At 48.7% G+C, this 18,894-nt stretch overlaps 1 protein-coding gene across 18 annotated transcripts in view; it reads left to right on the top strand.

Annotated features, from left to right (window-relative positions):
- ZNF618 (zinc finger protein 618) overlaps positions 1 to 18,894 on the top strand; it is a 347,879-nt gene that overhangs the window by 262,912 nt on the left and 66,073 nt on the right. For all 18 annotated transcript variants that reach the window (XM_072959971.1, XM_072959975.1, XM_031677436.2 and 15 more), the window contains one exon: positions 6,325 to 6,368. The gene's annotated coding sequence lies outside the window, so the exon portion shown is untranslated. The remainder of the gene's footprint in view (positions 1 to 6,324; positions 6,369 to 18,894) is intronic.

The raw sequence follows: 18,894 nt of genomic DNA on the forward strand, positions 1-18,894 counted from the left end.
CAACCTTTCTGTGTTTTTTTTCCCCCACAGAACTGATGAGTTTCTGGCATACTATATATCTTTCTAATTGATTACCCCTAATACTACTGTCTGCCCTCCACTTGAGTATAATTGCCCTGAGGACAAGGATGTGTCCCAGTTGCCTAGAACAATGTCTAGTGCATTGAGGAGCTCGGTAAATACTTGTTGGATGAGCTTGTGCTTCAATGAGACAGAAAGTTCAAGTAAAATCTGGGGGATCCACTGGTTGTTGGAAAGGAAAGAGATTTGTAAATGAGGCTTGAGTTGTTTGTGACCCACTTGTGCCCCAGTCCTCAGTAAATAGTAGGGGACATAGAATAATCCTCTGGGCGGGTCCCGGGGCTCTGGTAGGTGCTTCTCGCAGGCTCAGTGCCTCCTGCAGGCCTCCAGGTCAAATGCACTTGGTTTCACCCACGGCTGAGCCTCAGTGTCTTCCTGCAGGGTCAGCTGTACCAGTTGGATATTTAAAACAGAATTTTTATGTTCAAACTAACATACATACATATGTATGAAGTACACAGATGTGGTTTGGAGGAATATGCATTTGACACTCGTGAATATAACATTCACATGAATTAGTAAGAGAGAATACGAGACTTCAAAGGTATTTGGGCATGCAGAGAACTTCTCTCCTCTCCCAGGTTCACATTTACTCTTCCCTTCCAGGGGTGGAAGGAAGTGAGCACTGGAGATTTGGAATTGTCCACCAGTGGATTTGAGGTTGTCCACCCAAAGCCCAGCCATAGTGCTTGATGCATAGTAGGCTTTCAAGAAATATCTGTTGAATGACTAAAGGATTGATTGATTATTTAAGATCAGTTGTTAAATTTTATCCAAGTATAACTGCCAATGTAGTTCATCATTCATCTAAGCAACCTCGGTATGACTTTTTCCTGAGAAATAATAATTAATGGATTCAACCATATTTGCTGAACATTTGCCCTGTGCCAGGCCCTGGGCTGGGTGCTGGAGACATAGCGCTGTGTGGGATCGGGTCTTTATCGAGGAGACGTGCACTCTGGGGGGATGCAGGCCCTCCAGGAACTGTGGTCCCCATCCCTTAGAGTTGGTGAAAGGCGCTGGTGGTGGTGTGTTAGCAGCCTTGGGAGAACAATGAACAGGGACAAATCAAATCTGGTGGGGGGAGGGGGGAGTCATTGAAGTCTCCAGAGAGGAAGCGATTTTTGAGTTGCAGTGGGGGAGGGAAAAAGGCAAGATTCTAATTATACCACCACGGAAACATGCTGCCTCAGGTCCGTCCTGGGCTTGACTGGCCACCGCGCCATCTTGGAGGTGCCCTCTCCATCCTCTCAGAGCTCGCGGGCCATGAGCCCCCACACTTGTGGTGGCCCCTCAGCTGCCCTGAGCCTCTGGCTCTGCTCTCTTATCGCAGAAAGGCATTTCATTCTTCGAGATCAGGCAGCCGGGACCCAAGGAGCTGTTTTCCTCCATTGTGCAAGCATGACAAATCATTAATTTTTGATTGATTTGCTTAGAATTATGGGCGCCCCAGCATTCTTTCCACCGCTGAACAGCTGTATAACAAATGAATATATCAGTGTACACAAAAGATTGGAGATCTGAGAGAAGCAATTACATTGGCCACCCTCCCCCACCCTCACCCCTTCCCGGGCAATGAAGGGAGGAAATTTTTACCAGAAATTCCTCAAGTGGCTTAAAAAAAAAAAATGCCTTTTTATAATTGAATTAAATCTTTATCTCTTCATCTTTTGCAGCACATTTCCAAACACACACCAGTTCCCCACGTGCTTGGGATCTATCCATCCAGGAAGAATCTTTAATAATGAAATTTCAACTCGTGAATTAAAACCAAAATGAAAAAAAGATTTAAATTCTGCCCCCTCCCTTTTCTTTTTTCTTTTCTTTCTTTTTTTTTTTTTTTGGTTGCTGCTATTCCTTTAAGATTTTGGAACCGTACCAGTGCACTAAATGTGACCTCCATAACTTTTAAATTAAGAATTTATGCTGGCTTGAAATTTATGAAATATTTCAGCATGAAAGAAAGCCTTTTTCCCTCAGGAAAATTGAGCAATAAATCACAGCACTGTGGATTTACTGCCCTAGAGCCAGCGAGAGATAGGATTTTTTTTTTTTGCTTCATTCTGAAAAAAAAAAAATGTAATCATATAAGACAGCTTAGCTGCTATCCTCCCACTCTCTAGAATTTTTAATTTCAGCTGTTTCTGCTTGGATTTATTTCCAATATTCCTGCTCGGCTTTTCAATTTCCTCAGTTATTAAATTTTAATTCAGTGCATTAGCATTTAAATTAAAAAAGGGTTTATTTTATCGAAATCGTTGGCCAGCCCCCATCCCGTAGCACACGAATTGCCTGTTTCTGCCATTTGCACAAAATGTGAAATGCAGCTAATGTCTTACAACTTACATTTGCACAAATTCAGAAATAAAATTTCTGGGTTTGGAATAATATTTTCTTTCCAGGAAAAATCCTTAATAAGAGAATGGAAAAGAACAACTTAACGTTCATTTGGGAGGGAAGAGGAGGGTCAAATGAAACCAAAAATAGCCTTGCCCAGGTCCTGAGAAGAAGCTGGTGTGTTGAAGAATGGATGGGGCTGGGAGAGGGGACAGGTGCCTTTATGGAGAGCTAGGATAGGGGTTGGATACCTTTACCCCCATCTATGTAAGAGTGAGGAGGAGGGCCTCTCATGAGCTCACTTCCCCCACCAAATTTTATTTACCCTTGAGGGGTTTGGTTAAGATTGGGTCAGCCCCACCTAGGGGTATCAGAGGTGAAAGGGAGCGAGAGATGATCTCATTTAACCCTGGTGCCTCCCATCCCTGTTTTTACCTATGAGAACCTCAGATCCGAGGAAAGGAAAGAGCTTACCCAGGGTTCAGAGTGAGACCCAGACAGAGCCAGGCAGAAGCTGCATCTTTTGGGGCCTGTGGTCCAGTGGCAGCAGCAGTAGAGTTTCCATTAGTTTAGCAGTTACTTCACTTACCTGACCTGTGCTTAGTACTTTGCCTACATTGCTATATTCACTGTCATTCTGACTGGTCCTTTGGAGAAGGCCTCAGGGCTCTGGGGTCTGGTGGATGCTCATGACAAGCTGACTTGCAGCCCAGGATTCAGATTAGGCCCCGAGACAGGCTGGGAAAACCTCTGGTGTGGTCCAGGCCTGGCTCTGCCTCTCACCCATCTATTGTGTAACCCTGTACAAGTTGCTCTGTTTTCTGTGCCTCAGTTTCTGGAACCCAATAAATGGTGTCATTTATAGCTGTATCTAGGGTTGCTAATGATTATTATTAAGGCTGAGCTCACGCTATGTACTTTTACATGTGTAGCGTGTTTATCTTAAGTCTGACTCCAGTCCCATGAGATAGGTCCTAGGATTGGCATATTGCCATTTTGCAGATGCAGAAACTGAGGCCTTGAGAGGGCAGATGGCTTGTCAAGGGTTGTACAGCTAGAAAATGGCAGAACCAGGACCTGAGCTCAGACGTCTGACTCTAAACCCTGTGCTCTTAAACTTAGGTTCAGATTCAGAGTCAGGTTGGATTATACTGGGTGAAGGTGAGCTTGTGGTGTAGGTTGAATCACATGAAATTGCTGGGTAGAAGACCTTTTGGGTCTAGGAAACAGCACAATCAGAAGTTCAACTTAATTCAAACAGCAGGGATTGCTTTGAGATATTTGTGAGGAGACAGTCAAAGCTGGCCTGGCATCTTACGGAAAATCTACAACTGAGAATCAGTGTTTTCGGGGCTGGGAGGGCCAGAGAGGCTGCCCTCTGTCGTAATGGTGGGTCTGGACCCATCAGGCCCGAGTGCTGAGGTTGACAGGTGCCGTGACATTGGACATGTGCGCTCTTGGGCATCTCTCACTTGTGCCCATTGTCCATCTCTGCCTTCTTCCCGTCTCCACCTCTCATCTCTGCCAGTAACGGACGTTTCCCACCCGGCAGGGATAACACTCCTCCTTCCAGCCGTCCCATTTCCTATTTGCACCACCTAAGTTTCTGCAGAAGGCTTTGTTTGGACAGCTCTTTGAACCTTTTTAGCATTTTCTCTTTGTTTTATAAAAGTGGGTGGAAAACAAAAAAGAGTGTAGTTACCAGTGATAAGAAGCTCAAATATCATAAATACCGTAAAAGGGAAACATGGATGAAGATGGTCAGGTGTGCTGACCAAGAGAGACCCTTTTCCCTACCTAGTCCTGTGTTCGGTGCACTTGAACTGGTCAACTCTGTGAGATCGTGAAGGAAGAGGACACACACACACAAAGACAGCATTAAAAATACATATGAAATTCTAGAAATATAGGCCTAGAGTTGAGTCTGAAAGGGAGAGACCATTTGGGATTTTACAGTTTTTTTTTAAAGCTCTCTGGGGCAGAATTTCCACCCCTAACTCTTCTGCCTCTTCTGATACAAACATTAAAGCAACTTCTTTCTGTTCACTTTCCATACAAGTTTGAGGAAGACAAGGTGTCGGAAAGAGACCATAATTGATCCTGTTCTTTTGCTCCCAGTGAAAAGATATGCAAACCATTTTCCTCTCTCTTGTTTCTTCCATGGAAATAATGCACTGGTATCCCATTCACTGCTCCCTCCAGGCCTTGTATTTCTACCTCCCTATTTGTCCTTCCCCTTTCTGGTGCCCTCGTGTGGGCTGTGGGGGCCGTGTGGGTTCCCTCCCCATTTCCCCATTGCCTCTCCTGAGTGTTGGTGGGAGACAGTCTTCCTGAGCTGAGGAAGGCAGGGATTGGAATGCCCTGGCCTGGGCTTGGAACTGTGGGATATTGGATAAATGACTTAAATTCTTTGACCCTTGGTGCCTCACCTGTAGAATGGGGAAATTGCATATGTGTTTTGGGGGACCCATTGGGAGGATTAAATGAGAGACTTTAAATAAGTGTCCATATCCTAGTGCCTGATGGGAAGGTAGGTGGGGGAGAGAGTCTGGATACCCACAGGGGCCAGGCTGGAGGGCTGGGTATAAGGCAAGAGGGAGTGGTGGGGACTGTGGAGAACCAGGTATGTCACCTCTAACTGACTGTGGTCATGTGGGACTGCGTGTTGCATTCAGAAGCTGAAATCTGGCCTTTTTTGGGTGAAATCCCTTTATTTTTATATATTGACTGTTTGACTCGAAGTCTGCCATCTGGTTTTGCCAGTTTGCAGCATCTTGTAAGCGCTCATCAGAAGGTAGCTGCTGCTGTTTTTATTTTGGGTCCTCAATCCTTCATCTGCAATCCTGAAATTCAAAAAAGATTGAAAATAAAAAGATTTTTTGTAACTGGTGAGGCGGCCGAACTTGACCTAACGGGAGAAGAGGCTGGTTGCCGGCTTCGTTTATCCCACGCAGGGCTGACTGCATCAGTTTCCCTATAGAAATATCAACGTGCTTGAGTCCTGGGGGCTCCCCAGACCCTGGCAGAGTTATTTCAAATTATAGAATACATGTGCCACATTACCTTTCTAAAATTGGAAGGATTCTGAATTTGGAAACACATGTGTGCTAGTTTGGAACCTGCATTGTTCTAACTGTGATTACTATTATTATAAATGTTTTGACAACGCTAGGGAATGCGTCTCCAACCAGGGGTGGTGGAGAACCCAGGCGCTTTCCCCATGTCCGCAGCCTCCGCGTCGAGGTACCCCCAGCACTGGCCTAGGAGTCAGGATCCCCGGGTATTTGTCCCTCGGTCCTTGTGAGACTCAGGCTGCCCCTCCTCTCCCAGGGCCTCAGTCTCTCCATCTGAACCAGAATTTTATGATTTCTGAAAATTTCATTTGGTCAGCCTTGTCTCCCCACCCTCTACCCCCAAATAAAAGAGATTACCAACCGGTGCTCTCTTGCCTCCCACTGCTTGCAGGGTTGGGGGACAGAATATTTTAACATAATAGGATTTTCCCCCTCCAGTTGGTAGGAATAAATCTGCGGCTACTGTTTTATTGGAAATCCCAGCTGAAAATAAAAATGGTGCAATTCAATCTCAGATTTAGCTGGTTACTTACTTTTCACCAAGTCCCCGGGGCTCTGTGGTTGCTGGGTTTGTGTTGGCAATGGGTGCTCAGCTGGATTTAAAGGGCCCAGCAAGTTGGGGGGAGGGGAGGGGAGGGGAGGGGCGGTGGCTGTCCTGACTCCCTCTAACCACTGGGGGCAGATTTTTCCGGCCTGGAGGGATAGAGCAGGGGGTTGTGGCCAGCTCACCCCTCTGAAGGCTGGTGTTTGAGCGGGAGCTGGGTAGGGTGGCGGTGGGTAGCATCTGTGTCTTCCCCTTGGCTGATGTAGGTGTTTTGGGTTTCCTTTGCAGGCTGACGGAGCCAGTGCAGCTGGAAGGAAAAGCACGGCAAGCAGGTATGCGCCCCCTCCCCGTCCCCTCCTGCACCCCGCTCCTTCGCCCTTGTCTCGTGCCTAACGGCCGCCTCTCTCTGGTCCTCCCCTACCACCTGGAAGGGTGGATAGTCTGGAACAGCTCCCTGAGCTCGTGGGTAGCACTTTCCAGCCCTGCTGGTACCCTCTGTGGGCACCTGGGAATGGCATCTAAGGATGACGCAATCCTGAACTGGCCTTGGCCGCTCAAGTTGGGGAGGACTTAGAGGTGATGCACAGGACTGGGCAGAGGGACCTGGGCTTGAATCGCATCTCGGCTGCTGCATCATGAAGAATGACATGTTCTCCAACTTACTTAACTATGGAATGCTTCTATTGAAGTTTATCCCATGAAGCCAGTGTTCCTTGGAACATGCTTTGGGAAAGCATGGGAGCAGAAGAGTAAGGTGTTCTTCAGCGCTGTGTTTCAGGGGGATCACCCTGGGTGATCCTGCAGGGTGGATTGGAGTTGGTTAGAATGGAGGCAGTGGCACCAGGCTGGAGGCCACTGTCACCCACCCACGACAGCATGGCCTGGCTTCCACCCGCCTCCCCAGTCTCCTTGTTGTCAGTCTCCCCCTTGGTCAGTCTGTTTTAGCTCCCCTGACCTTCTCTTATTTATCTAACAGTGTAAACCCGGGGTCACCCGGCTTTACCTGTAAAGGGCCAGATAGTAAATATTTCACACTGTACAGGCCACAGGTCTCTGCAGTGGCTCCTCAGCTCTGCCAGTGTAATTTGAGAGTGGCCGTAGATAATACATAAACACACTCGTGGGCTTAGTTTGCTAACCCCTGGCCTGAGAGCCTTCGCAACTGCTGTTCCTTTGCCTGGAAGGTTCCTTTCCCTGGTCATCCCATGATCAGGGACCTTCCATCCTTCAGGTCTCTATTCTGTCCTTCCCTCCAAGAAGCCTTCCCTACCCCCCTACCCCCACCTGTGGCCTGTTTGTGCTTTTCAGTAATTCCACGTCTGTGTGTGCTTTTCTCTGCCTCTTGAGTGCCAGCTCTGTAGGCGGAGGCCATGTCTGTCTTGTTCACGGCCGTGGGCCGGCCCTCGGTGAATGTTTATGGGATGGGTACACTGGACGAGATAGGAGAAGATCTGGGGTGATGTAGGGGCCAGGAGTATGGGCTGGAATGGAGGGCTGGATGGCCGGGCTTGTGCCTGGGAATCCAGTGACCCGCGCGGCCAGCAGCTGCCCAACGTCTTTGTGCTTGTCTCCTGGACCCCTGGTAGTGGAATTTTGTAAGTACAGTATATGAGGCTGTGGCCTATGGGGCCCCTAGACTGGCAGTGCCTAGAAGTGATTCCTGGCTCTGAATGTCTGGAAGGGTTTTGGACTTGGTCTAGTCCCTCCCCTCCTTGTACACATAGGGAGGAAAGGACGACCCGCTCGGGGTCACGTGCTGAGTGAGTGGCGGTGTCAGGCTCTGATCCTGCCTAAGCCAGTGCTTTCTCTGCTTCTGCAACACTGTTCTCAAGCGAGGGCCTAGCCAGCTTCCCCCACTGTCCTTCCATGTTCATTGTGCACCTGCTAGGTTAGACCCAGTCTCTGTGCTGTGGACTCAGAGAGATTAGATACTAATTTATTCACTCAACAGACATTTGAGTGTCTGCTGCTGTGGCAGGCACTGTTCACAATGCTGCGTCTACAGCAGTGAACAGGGACAGAGTTCCCTTCCTCACTCATCACTTGTGTATGAATGTGGTCCTTGCCCTCACTCTCTGATGCATGAGTCTCTCCCATCCCAGCATCTCTGCACGGTGATCAGAGGACATCAGGTGGGTTTCCCCACAGTGGTAATAGGTTCTTGAAGCTCTGAATCAAGTCTTATCAGCCCAAGGCTGTAGTCAGTGAGAAGAGTGCTGAGATAGATTAGAGATGTCTGCCCTGGTCAGGGGATGGGGGGTGGGGGGCATGTGTGTCATCTGTTTGCTATCCCTGACTAACCTACGTCTGCATATACTTAGTGATGGAGTCCCGTGTTATTACCATGGTGCCATAATAGGCACCAGGAAGGGCTAGCCCAAACCTTAGTGTATGGATTGAGGTGTAAAGAAAAAAATTCCTAATAATAATAACTACCATTTAGTTATACTTAGCATGGGTGTAGGTGATTTACATTTGTTAATTGATGTAACGTTGGTAACAGCTCTGTGAAGGGTGCTCTGATTATTCCCACTTTACTGATCAGGAAGCTGAGGCACAGAGAGGTGTCCAGGCCTCAGGCTGCCCAACTTGGGGGGGCAGCACAGCCAGGATGCCTACCCAGGCCTGACTTCTCTGATGCAGGTGCTTAACCACTGCACCCTCCTGCTTCTCTGCAGGAAGTGATCAGTTAACAGAGGTTAGAGAAGCCGGCTAGGGGCCCTGGGCTGTACCACTGGCTGACAGCTGGGCCAGAAGGCAGGGACTCCAAAGGAGCTCACTAGTGAATTTATATTGATTCTGTCATTATAGCTAATAGAGCATCTTTGAAAAACCAAAGCAGTGTTATTGTAGAGTGACCCGGCATCCAGTGTGAGAAGTGAATTCTGCATTAAACATCTGGAGAACATTGACATAGTCCTTAGCTGATGCCACCGGTGAATTTGACCCTAGTTGGGTTAGATTGGCCAGGTGGGGCTTAGAGTCATAGGTAGTTTATGGAGCGTTAGACTCACGCAGTCCCTGTTTCAGATGGGGAAACAGGCCAGAGGCTCCTGAAGTCAGAGTTAGGCTGGAAGGCCCTGGTCAGGAATGACCTTGAGGGACCTGTGACTCTGACTTGGGCCTCCGCTCCCACCTCCCAGCTGTGCTGCGCATGCTCTGTTGTCACACCGGGGTGTGCTTTCGTCCCAGTGCCTTCCTTTTGGCCCAGAACACCTAATTTTCTTCCTTCTCCAGACGGCCTCTGGCTAAACCCCAAAACCAACAGCATGGGCTGCTAAGGAATTAGTGTTAAATTGAGGGGGACAAGGAGAGGTGGTGTTTCTGATCCTAAGAAACAACCAGATGTGGTTTGGTTTACTTCCCTGTAACCCAACCTGGGTTGATTTTATAAGACCAGTGATCCCAGCGCTTGAGGTTAATGCTAACCTGGTGGGCAGGTTACAAATCACACAGCGCAACTGCAGCCAAAGCTCACTTAACTCTAAGAGGCGTGGAGGGCTGTGGGCCTTAACTGTGGACAGTTCTAAAGGAAATGCAGTCTTTATAATCAAGTAAATGCAGCCTTGCTATAATGAAGACTTATGGCTTTTTTTTTTTCTTTTTTGGTCAGTTGAAGGTTTTCAGAGCTGGCAGGACTCTGTAGATAATCTGGTCCAACCCTCTCATTTGGAGATGAGAAAACCAGGGATAGAAGACATTCAGGGACTCTTGTTCACCATATGTAATACTTGCCTAATAAGTGATCAGGATCTTGTAGACAGGGAGATTGGGGTGGGGGAGGAGGTGATAAGACTAAGTCTCATTCATTCATTCCGCAGACACGTACTAAGCACCTACTAAGTGCTAGGGTCTGACCTAGGTGCTGGAAGTACAGTGGTAAACAGAAATGCCTGGTCCTGTGGAGCTGATGTTCTAGTGGGAGTGGAGGAGACTTAATAAACACTTAACATGGTATGTCATATGGTAAGAAGTTCTATGGGGGAAGGCAGGGAAGGGGATGGGGAGAGCCAGGAGGAGTACTGCATCAGCAAGAAGGTGACATTTGAACAATGATCTGAAGGAAATGAGGGACTGAGCCAAGCAGTCACTGGGGGGAAGCACATTCCAGGCAGAGAGAACACAGGTGCAAAGGCCCTGAGGCAGGAGTGTATGCATTGTGTTGGAGCAAATGCAAGGAGGCTGATACGAATGCATAAGGCCTTGGAGACTTTTGTCAGGACTTTGGCTTTTACTCTGTGTGAGATGGGGAGCCACTGGGGACTTTGAGCAAAGGAGTAACATGATATGATTTGGTTTTAAAAGGATCATTCTCGTTGCCAAGAAGAGAATAAATTTCAGGGAGCAAGATGTTATAAGAGGTATTGCCAAGGGTTCAGGAGCAGCAGGACCTTCAAAGGTAGGCTTGGAGGGGAGTTTCTGAAAGGCCATTTTTTTGAGGCCTGAGGAATCCAGTTCAGTGAAGCATATTGTGAGTCCTGCAGCCAAAATGCATAGCTTCCTGCTTGGTCCTGCGAGAGCCCCAGAGTGGAGCTGCATGGCCCCCCTGGCTCCCACTCTCCGTGCCTGGTCTGCTGGGCACCTAACTCACCCCCTTGCTGAGCCCAGACTGCCTGGGCTCAGATCCCAGCACTAGCCACTGCCCGATTGTGTGACCGCAGGCTAGTGACCAGACCTCACTTTCCTCTAAGGTCTGTAAAATGGGCATTATGTTCGTACCTCCCTCAGTAGTGTCCTGAGGACTAAGTGCAGTAATAACGATAACGTGTACCCTGAGCACACTGCCTGGTCTGTAGTAGGTGCTCAGTAAATCTTGTTTTCATCACCACCATCACCACCGCCATGCTGGATTCCATTCCTAGAAGACAGTGGGTGGAGATTGATTTCTCCTAGAGCCTGAAAATCAGGGAGAGGCTAGAGGTAGCGACAGGGTGGGGGTGGCACTCATGTCTGTCAAGGGCCTACCGTGATCCAGTTCCTGTGTCCTGCACTTTGCACATCTCATTTGTTCCTCCCAGTGGCCCCTAAGGCAACGATTGGCTTCCTCCTCTTCAGAGGAAACTGAGAAATCGACTTGTCCAGGGTCACCCAAATAGTCACATGGCTTTGGGCCTGAGTCTTGTCCTTTAAGCCAAGATTTTCCACTACTGGACAGTTTCATGTCATAACCACATGTGTACAGCTGTATAATTATTTTTTAAATACTGTCTTCTTGTTTAGCTTTTTGGTTTTCAGCAGGAAAATTAAAGTAGCCCTAAACAAATTAACCTTAATTGCAAAAAATTCAATAGTACCAGAAGACCCGATGCGTGTCAGTGACCAGTGCAGTGTTAGCAGAATGAATTATTTGAGAACCAGCTTTGTGTGTATTTCAGTCGGGCTGCACCTTCCCCTTGACTCTAGGTTTATGCTCCTGTTATTGGAGCTCATTTGATTTCCAAAAATGTGTATTCTCACCCTACCAAACTTGGGGTAGTTTGGCTACAAACAAATCATAAATTGCAGGCTGACTCTGAGGGTTCATATACTTACTCCAAAGGGGCCACTTGCTTTTCTGGTGGGCAGAGTTCACTCTCTGCTTAATTAGTTACTGTTAAACCTAGGCTCTGCACAAATGGGGCAGATTCTAGAAAATTCAGACACATCATTTGTTCTCTGGAGACAGCATGCAAACTGTAAGTCATGTACATCAAAATCGGCAAATCCTTTTTCCAAATGGCACTGTGGTTCTCAAGCTCAGGGTGGTCCAGCTAAGGGAAGTGATTAGGGTCTCTCAGGAGCCTGGGCTCAGTCCACCCACCCATCTCGACTTTCCCACCTGTGCTCCTCAGCAAATTAAGAAAGTTCTCCTTGTGAAGCTGCAGTTACCAGTTCAGAGCATCCACAACTCTTGTCTTGTTCTGAAGAAGCACGGTCTTGAGAATGGAGCCACAATGGTCTGATGTGGTTGCTTCTTGAGCCCCTTAATGGCAAAGGCCCTCGATCTGAGAAAGCACCTCAAGAAATGTCCATAGCCTTCCTGTCTGTCTGGCTCCGCCAACACGAGAGAAAAAATCCTCACCCTCGGCTTCAGCCTCCTGTGTGTTCCACACAATCCATGGTGGTGAAGAACGTCGGTACATCCACACCTACCATCTTGATCCCGCCCACCTTCTCATCCTGCAGTGAATGTCCCCACCCCTCCCTCCTCTTCATCGCTGCTGCACTTAGAAGGGCCGTGCCTTCCACTTCTTTGGTTTTCACAAGGGCTAAATACTCCTCTTCCACCTTCATTTATAGTTCTTCACCTAGAGCCTAAGAGGTCACCTTTTTTACAGTTTGATCGAACTTTTCACATTTTGCCTAACGAGTGCTTGGTAAGGACAGGAGAAAAGAACTAATATTTATTGAGTCCCGTTCCATGTATGGTGCTGTGCTGGGTACCTTATGAACATCTCTCTGCTTTAATCTTCTAAACAACCCTTAGCGGTTAGTGTTACCATCCCTGCTTACATGCCTGGAAAGAGGGACGTGGGCAGGTTAGGAAGCTGTGGCAATGGTCCACACATCTCGTTTATCATCCTCAGACCCTTTGGGAGGATTGGACTATGTAGTGAGGAGGCTCATTTGTGTGTCCAGGGGCAGCATGTCTTGACCTGGATGCTCACATTCAAGTGTGTGGACAGAGCTGGCTGTGCATTCCAAACCTCAGTCTGTTATCAGCTAATCTCAAGGACTGATGGATGGAGAGTGGAGGGGCCGAGGCCAGATGTAATGCCAGGACAGGGGAGCCCACTGGAGGGATGGCAGAGCTTTCTGAGCAGCTGGGCAGCTCCACGCATCAGTTGTCCACGTGGGCGGGATGGAAGGGGAGCAGTCCTGTTGGGAAGCTGCTTTACGTGTCATTCCAAGGAGAATGGCCAGAGGAGTTGGGCATCAGAGAGCAAGAGAAAGGGATGGTTGCCAAGTCACAGCCTCAGCAAAAAAATAACACCAGCGGCAGAAGGGGTGTATCCATCCTCTGTTGACACGTCCGGTATGAGAGCCTAGGTATGGCCTCCCTCTTCATGGTTGAGTTAACTGCTCTCTGGAGTCTCCGGAGGCCACAGTGGGCATGGGCCCCTCTGTGGCCTCCCTGTCCCCGCCTGCCTGTCAAGGGCATTCACTCTAAGTGAGTGAGGATTCCTGCATCTGCAGCATCCCAGCCGTTGTGTGAGGGGAGACACGGCAAGGTGGATCTTCAGAGAGTGGTGCAGGCTGCTAGCTGATGTGTATCGTACCACGGTCAGACCCATCGGAAAATGAAGGCAGTGCATCTGTTTAAGATGCTGTTAGCAGTCAGTCATTCTTTTTACTGACCTGAGCCAAGCTCCCAGGACACCTTTGGAAGAAGCTCCCACTTTCCTTGGAGGGCCCCACCTGCTAAGTGTTGGAGTTTGTGACTTGACAGCGTTGCTCAAGACTCTCGCTTCTCTCTGTTTTAGGTTTAAATTAACCAGGGAATTAACTGTTAATATTTAAATCTTCATGCTGTCTTTGTGAGCCGGCGGTATTACCCAGCGTCGTGGCTGACTGACACCATACACTGCAGAAAATTAAGTGCCTAAGAATGATCTCAAACTAATGATGTATTTATGCGTTGTAGGTTATTTTGAATTTCTAGACTGTAAGAGTTGTTTAATAGGTTAACAGTTTTAATCTATTAATCTAATCTTCTCTACTTGACTATTTATTAAAATATATCAGTGATACATAACGGAGGTGGAGGTACAGATAATCCTGAGGGTTATTAAGGCACGGGGGATGGCGTGAAGATTGGAGTCCCGGGTGGAATAGTAAATACAGACACAGGTCTTGTTACTGGGGTTTGTAGAAGTGGGTTTTGCTGGAGGTTCTCTCTTTGACCCTTCCAGACTAGTGGTAAGCTGTGACCTTTCTCTCCATTGTGATTCCTGTCCTTGTGGATAGAAAGAGGAGACTCGAACATCCAAAGGGCAGGTGTGTTCACAGCAGCCATTCTCGGGCGCTCAAGGAGAGTTGGAGGTCAACGCAGAACACAGAGTCCAAGGACTTCTTTCTGTGGCAGAGAGGGGACCCTCATTCCTTTGTTTTGTATTTCCATGGTAGTGTTTTAAGCATCTCGCCGGTTTGGTCACGATGCTCAGGATACAGGAGGATACAAGGGAATACATGTGTTCCCCATCTTAGAGCTTCTGGTCACTCAGTCATTTATTTGCTCACTCATTCAACAAGTGTTTTTTGTTATTTTCTCTTCTCTTGACAAAAAACCCAGAAGTCATCCAAATGATTAAAAGCCCAGGGGTTGGAGTTGGGCAGACCTATTTTGAATGCAGCTTCTGTCACTAGAAAGCTATGTGATGGTGAAAAGGTCACTCTGTTTCTCTGATCCTTGATTTTCTTACCTGTAAAGCAAAACTACCTGCCATGTGGTTCACAGGCATTGTGAAGATCGGGGAGACGGTCCGTGCCCACGGCCGGAAGCGCCGTGCCCGGCCCGTCCTAGCTGCTCGCTCAGTACGCCGTCGCTGCCCTGTCCTCATTCACCCAGTTGTTGGCATCATTCACATCAGTGCCTTCATTGCCACCAGCATCTTCGCCTTACATGCCGGCGTTTTCTGTTTGTACCATTCAGCAGATGTTAGGTGACACCTGCCAGCGGCCAGGCACAGGGAGACAGAAAGCAGTAGGGTAGATCCTTTGCCTCTGGAGGTCTCCCAGAACCAGGTGGAATTGGAAGACAGATTTGGAGCTGGAACCCGTTAGAAGCAGAAGAGACATTCTCAGAACCACTTGTTTGAGGCTGCAGGCAGATGGCACTCAGACCTCAGCACCCCGCCCCTGCCTGAGGGCCCGAGGCTTTGAATGGATAATGTAACAGTGTCCCTGCATCTTCAAGAGTTGGTGTCATTTTGCAATATCAGATCATCACCTTGTCCACCTTAAACCTACATGTTATGTGTCAATAATATCTCAAGTAAAGCTGCAGGAAAAAAGAGTTGGTATCAGAGCGTTACCAGGCTGCTCAGTTTTGGCATTTCAGAAAGTGGGAAGAGTATGTTACATTTGAGGAAATTTCCATTGCACAGGATAAAGATAAGGCTGTGATGCTTCACTTATTCAGCAAGTTGGCTCCTGTGAAACGTCTCCGGCCCATGTTAGACCAAGGGCTGGGTGGATGGGGTGTTGCTGCCTTCAGTTCTGGACATGAACTGGAGAGGTTCGACCTTCAGTGATTCTTGCGGGGGGGTGGGGGGAGATGCCTCGAAGGCCACAGTAGCGTTGAGCTCTGCGGGGCTCGTTCATGGCTCCTTCAGTGAACAGGTGCTCATTAACTGCCTCCCCTGGCCAGGCGTTGCTGTAGGTGCTGGCATGTGACAGTGAACCAAGGGGGCAAAGTCCCCGCCCTCTTGTAGCTCTTGTTCTAGCTGGGGAGACACACAGTGAAGAGGACGAGTGGTAACAAGCATGTGAGGTGAATGTAGAGTAAATACTGAGCAGAAGGCATAGAGCAGGAAAGGGGGCACGTGGAGTACTGAAGGCTGGGGTTGGGGTGAGACAGGTGACATTTTGGACCAAATAGTCAAGGACATCTCCGCCAGCACTGGGGTGTTTGAGTAAAGACCTGAAGAAGTGGGGACCTAGGCATGGGGGCATCTGAGGAGGGGGAGAAATACTCCAGGCAGAGCAAAGGGCTAGTGCGGAGGCCCGAGGCAGGAGCTTGCTCGTGCGCTCGGGGGACAGCAGGGAGGCTGGTGTGGCCAGCAGGGAGGGAACAAGAGGCAGTGTTGGTGGACGAGATTGCTTTGGCTGCTGTATTGAGCATCAGTTTTGGGGCATTGGGCCAGGGTGGGAGCCAGGAAACAGGCTCTGAGTTATTATACAAGGCTGGAAAGGGGAAGGCAGCTTGGATGAGAGTGGTGGCTGTAGGGTGGTAAGGCGTGGTCAGATTCTGGACATATTTTGAAGGCAGGGTTGGTAGGATTTGATGGTGGATTCATTAGTAGGGAAGAGACAAGGGTGATTCCAGAGTCTGGGTCTGAGGGGCAGGATGGGTGGAAATGTACTAACTGAAACAGAGGAGAATGGAGAAGACGGCCATTATCTGATGACTGCTTCTTAGGCTGCAGGGTTTAGCAGGAAGGGCACTGGGACTGGAATCAGAAGAATCGTTTTTCTGACTTGGGACGACAGGTGTCTCCGCAGCTTGGTTGGACCTGTAAGTCTGGGTGCCTGCTAGGCTTCCAGGCGGAGGTGTCCAGCGGGCAGTTGTTCATGCAGGTCTGGAGTTCGGCGGGAGGTCCAGGCTGGAGATACGATTTGGGATTCATCATCACATAGTTAATATTTAAAAGCATGAATCTAGGTGAAATCACCAAGGAAGTCAATATGAATAAAAATAGAAGAGGTTCTAGAATTGATCCTTGGGACAGGTCGGCATGTAAGGGTTGGGTTGGTGGAGAGGAATCAGCAGAAGGCAGAGGAGTGGCTGGAAGGTGGGAGTCCCATCGGGCAGGCTGAGAACAATGAAGAAAGAGTTGGAGGAGGAGAGAAGAGGGGAGCTTGTCCAAGGCTGCTGGTGGAGGATGAATTCAACGAGGACCAAGAAGGGATGGCTGGATTGAGTGGCACAGAGGTCTCAGAAGGCCTTGGAAAGATTAGCTCAGTGGAATAGGGGAGCAGAAGCCTCACGGACTTAGGAAGCTTTGCCAAGGAGGGGCCTGCCGACATCTGCAAATAGATAATCATTTGCACTCAGATCATCAGTACCTGGGCAGATGGGTAGAGCTGGAGGACTGGGTCAGTGGTCAGCCTCTGCAGCGCCGTAAACATGGCTGAATGTGTCTTAATTCATTAAACACCCCATACATCTGTGCGTTCATGGAGGGTGTATTTAAGCTCAGCTTGAGGAGGGTATAGCCCAGTGGTAGAGAACATGCCTACCATGCATGGGGTCCTGGGTTCAATCCCCAGTACTGCAATTAAAAAATAATAATAATAAATAAGTAAAACCTAATTACCACCCCTCCCAATTTTTTTTAATTAAAAAAAAAAAGCTCAGCTTGAGGCCAGTTAACCCTCATTTGTAATGAGTGGAGACTTTTAATGGAGTTTTATTCTAGAGGGAGTTAACCAAGTCATTACTTACACAGTGTGAGTTAGAGACTTCGCCCCCCACCCCCCGACCCTTAGCATTGTTTCAGGTGGTTAAAGTAACATAGTAGATAAGAGGCAGCCTTTAGAGGAGGTGGTGACCCTCAGGCTGAGACTTGGGACACATATGGACACACGGCTCCTGATCCTGTGCACGGAGACACACACACCTGCTGGGTGGCAGTCTGGCCTCTCCCAGGGCCTTAGACATCTCAGATTCCAGCTCACTCGTCTTGCAGATGGGAGAACCGAGTCACACGGGGGCAGGACTGACATCCAGCGTGCTGAGAACTTCTCATAAACACTGTGAGTTGGTAGAACTTCAGTCATTAGTGTTTTAGGTGGAATGATGTAGAAATTGTACCCAGAAAGTTGACTGACTCCCTGTGGCACTCTTCCTCCAACAGGGCCAGAAATGGCATTTGTCTTTGGACCTCCAGTCCACTGAAAAGTTATTTGGTTGTGTTGTCCTGGCTGCAGGGTTTAGTGGGAACGGCACCAGGGTGGGAGTCAGAAGAATTGTTTTCGGACAAGCTTATCACCAGAGGTTATGTGACCTTGGATATGCCATTCGTGTTCCTGGTGGGCAGCAGGCCCCAGGCTCAGGCTGGATGTGGACGTGAACAGAACAGACACGAGCCCCATCCTGTGCTTCGGTTCCCCATCTGGCCATGGGGCGCTTGTGAGGGCCGGACATGATGGGGGTGGGTGTAAGCACTGAACCCTCTGGTGAGGCCCAGAGGGAGAGACTTATTTCTGAAACCTCCCTGGACAGGCTCTGTGGGTACATTGGACTGGCCAGACGCAGTCACTGGGATGAGTAAGAACGAAGCAGAAGAATACTTTGGGGGCAGCAGAGGGCAGTGGTTTGCAGAGTTAACCACTTTAGGGCTATTTCTTCCAGTTGAGTCATGCGTAATGAATGTATTAGTTTCCTGTGGCTGCTGTAACAAATGACCACAAGCTGGGTAGCTTGAAACAAAAGAAATTTGATCCCTCACAGTTCCGCTCACAGTTCCGGAGGCCAGAAGTCTGAGGTCAAGGTCTCTGGCAGGGTCACACGCCATCTGGAGGCGCTGAGCGGATCTGCTCTTTGCCTCTGCAGCTGCTAGTAGCTGCAGCATTTCTTGGCTGGTGGTCACATCACTCCAGTCTGTGGTCGTGCTGACTCCTCCTCTTCTCTGTATTGTCCCCTCTTCTGTGTCAAATCTCCTGTGTGTCCCTTACAAGGACATTTGTCATTGCATTCAGAGCCCAGCCAGATAATACGAAATGACCTCATCGCAAGATCCTTAAATTAATTACCTCTGAAAAGAGCCTTTTTTCAAATGAGTTCACATTCACAGGTTCTGAGGATTAGGGCATGGGCCTTCCTTTTTTTGGGCGAGGGCACCATTTACCCCACTAGAGAAAGCCCAAATATATATATAATATAAATATATACACATCAGGCTAAAAACAAAGCTGTGGGTATCAAAGATGGAGAGAATAGGGTTCTTGAGGGCCTAGTCACCACCACCACCCTCATTCAGGTCTCATGGGTGTTTCTGGGCCATTGCTATGGAACCCCTAGGCCTTCACGGAACATACTCTGAGAACCATTGCCTTAGTGAGAGGCCAGGGCTCATAGGAAATTCCTTGGGCAGGGGACCCACTGGGTCTGGCATCTCTCCTAGCATTCTGGCATGAGCAGTAACCAGTGACCAC

The sequence above is a fragment of the Vicugna pacos genome, chromosome 4 (assembly GCF_048564905.1).
Source record: "Vicugna pacos chromosome 4, VicPac4, whole genome shotgun sequence".
Taxonomy (NCBI): Eukaryota; Metazoa; Chordata; class Mammalia; order Artiodactyla; family Camelidae; genus Vicugna; species Vicugna pacos.